At 33.0% G+C, this 3,183-nt stretch overlaps 1 long non-coding RNA gene across 1 annotated transcript; it reads right to left on the bottom strand.

Annotated features, from left to right (window-relative positions):
* Positions 1–1,029: 1,029 nt before the first annotated feature.
* On the bottom strand, positions 1,030–2,538 carry LOC121221121 (uncharacterized). The gene is made up of 2 exons (XR_005918443.1): positions 2,081–2,538; positions 1,030–1,990 (listed from the first exon to the last, which is right to left on the bottom strand). It is a non-coding gene; the product is annotated as an uncharacterized lncRNA (long non-coding RNA).
* Positions 2,539–3,183: the final 645 nt, after the last annotated feature.

The following is a 3,183-nucleotide window of genomic DNA, read 5'->3' as shown; positions in this document are numbered from 1 at the left end:
AACGAATCTGTAGAGATTGGAAACTTGTAAAATAATCTGGACATCGCCCTTCCACAACGGATAGCTACTTTCGCACTGGTCTTTCTTTTCATTTCTTCTAGCTTCACAGTTTTATTGAATCACAACCCTACTCTCTACCAGCCTTGAAATACACAACCAACATCACCTTCTACAATTTCACCATAAAAAAAGAATGTACAAGAAAAACATCGAGTTTTTCATCTTCACCACAATTTCTAAGCTCTCATACTAAACACAACAATTTCTCTCTTTTATTCTTTCCTAGTTCAACTGTTACAAGAATGTCAAGAAAAATCTATACATGTAACATCACCAAGGTGGTCATGCCAAAGAGAATGGCCCCATTAAAATAAAAAAAATCATTTTTATAGTGGTCACGCCATTCTCAATGGCACCACCAAAGTGGTCGCTCAAAAGAAATGGCTCCACCAAAATAAAAAATTAATTTTTATTATTTAAAAAAATTTAAAAATTTGTACAAAAAAAAGTCTAGCATATTAAAGGTAGTGGCGCCATTCTCTATGACTCCATTAAATAAAATAATAATTTTATTTTTAAATTAAAAATAAAAAGTCTGAAGGTGGTGGCGCCATTCTCCACCAAATAAAATACTAATTTTAGTTTTAAACTAAAAAAATCAATTACTATAAAAGAAAAAAAGTATGACATATTAAAGTGGTGGTGCCATTCTCTATGGCTCCACCACTATTATTTATTTTTTAACCCCCGAAATATTCAAAAATATTGGTATTAGAGTAGTATTTATACAAGTGGTGTCAAATAGATTGGCTCCATCCAAAAAATTAATTTTTAATCCTAACAGGCAAAGATTGGCTGGCGTTACAAGTGGTTGACGCCAATCTTTTTGGTTTCACCAACTTTCACTATTTATTTAAGGTAATTTACTTACTTAATAAAAAAAGTAAGTCGTTTTTATAATTAATCAAAAATTTTGAGTTATTTAAAAAAAAAAGCCGCAAAGAGACTATGAGAGGGTAACCCAAAGGAGAAAAAAAACTCGTTAAATATATTTTCCTCTTAAATATGGTTGACATGGCATATTAGACCATTGAATATTTGACACCTAACATTTTTTTAACTTTTGACTAAAGTGTAAGGAGCTATTTATAATTATTCCAAAACCTTTTTCCCTTTCTCCTCATCACTTCATTACTGCTATCACCATCATCCATCACACGTTCATCCCAATACTAAAACCCCAAACAACCAGCTCATCAATGAAGTCTTGTAGAATTATGTTGGTTTTGACAGGATGGACAACCGGTGGGCATGGTGGTGGTGGCAAAGTTGAGGAGGGAAAGTGACTGTCCAAGTCGGTTATTTTGTTTGAATACCTTGTGGCTGTTGATGGTAGGTTTCTCTTACAAAAGGATTTGTATTCCTCTGGTGATCTTCTCATAGACTGTTGTAGAATTAAACTCTTCATCTTGCTCTTTAATGTAGCAGTTTAGGTAGTTTAACTCTTGTTGAGAGGTTGTTGGCATGCCAAAGGATTAAACAAGTTGTTAAGATAACGATAGTTTTGCTCTAAGAGGTATATAAAAGCTTGTCGTCACTACCTCTGAGGCTATCATTTTGTAATACCTAATGAAAGTTTGCAGCTTGTAATCTAAATTGTGATCCAGTTGAAGTTCCATTCGTTTTTCCTGGTTTTGCTTGTGTAAATTCCTTTGTAAATCCAGGTCATGGTTGTCAAAGTGGAACCTTTCGCGTTGAAGAATCTAAAATCTGTTGGCTTATCTCATCCACTATAAATGGTCTTTAAAAATGCAGCATCTTCAACCTAGCTGCTATGGTGATTATCCAAAGCAACCACCTCGAAATGGAGATACTCAGCAACAGTGAGTTCCTCAACAAAAAGGACGTGAACATTCACTCTAATCTACTCCCAAACACCAGGCCTTGGACGAACAGCAAGTGCAACCCATGGAGGCAACACAATCGCTTTCTATAACCACAAAAATGACCCTAAAATCAAGACCCTATAACCCCCCCAAAAAAATGAAAAAATTAATGGAGAAAATGGGCTTTCTTATACCTCACTAGCCTTCAATACTCCAAAAAATGCACCATCAGCAAGCTTCTTTCTGTTCTCTTTAAGGATAGCTTCAAACTATAGAATAATTTGATGGTGTTGCAGAATTCCTTTTCCTTTACCCTCAATCCTACAGTAATAACAACAATTTTATAAAAAAATGTAAACATCTGAAAAGAAAAACACCATGCAGGGGAAATTTAAATACAATCTTTGATGGCAAGTTACTCCTGTGAGCAAGAAGGGTCTCATCCAAACGCTCACGGAGACTGTGGACGCAAGTGATCACACGCTCAACCATTTGTTTGAACTGTTAAAAAATAGATCCCAAAAAACAGAGTAAGTGTAAACAAAGGGAGGATGGAGAGATCATCCAAATGATCAAAACTATAAATGGAGATGAAAAAAATTAAAAATTCAAAACCAATATAATTCTACAAGACTTCATTTATGAGCTGGTTGTTTTGGGGTTTTGGTATTGGGATGATGGTGATTGCAGCAATGAAGATAAGGAGGGAAAAAATTTTGGAATAATTATAGTAAGGTACCAAACTTTAGTTGAAAATAAAAAAAAATGTCACCTGTTAGAAATTTAATGGGTTAATATGTCACGTTAGCATTCCGTTAGAGGAAAAAGGAAATTTTAGCTGCAGTGACTAATTCGTTAAATTTTTTTTATTTTAAGTGATTAAATTAGAAAAAAAAATTAAAGTGGTCAAAATAGGACAAACCCTATTTTAAAGTGACTATGAGTGTAATTTACCCTATAAAAGTGACATGACTCTCGACAAGACACGTGGTTACATTATATTGAACCATTTTATCATATCAAATTTTCGTGACGATTTGAGGCGAACTAATTAGGTGAGATTATCCAAGTACCAAATTAAGAAAAAAATCATTAAGATGAATGAAGTATAGTTCAGATACCAAACTGCATATTAACCCTAATTATAAAATTATAACATTTTTTACTAATAATTTTTTTGATTAAGGATTTTCAAAACATGACATGCAAGCTTAATTATGAATTACCGAACTAAGTAATCATAATTTAAAAATTAGACATTTAGTATACAAAATATGATTATATTATTAAAATGGGA

This window comes from Gossypium hirsutum, chromosome D09, assembly GCF_007990345.1.
Source record: "Gossypium hirsutum isolate 1008001.06 chromosome D09, Gossypium_hirsutum_v2.1, whole genome shotgun sequence".
NCBI lineage: Eukaryota > Viridiplantae > Streptophyta > Magnoliopsida > Malvales > Malvaceae > Gossypium > Gossypium hirsutum.
This window is presented reverse-complemented; position numbering and strand designations above follow the sequence as displayed.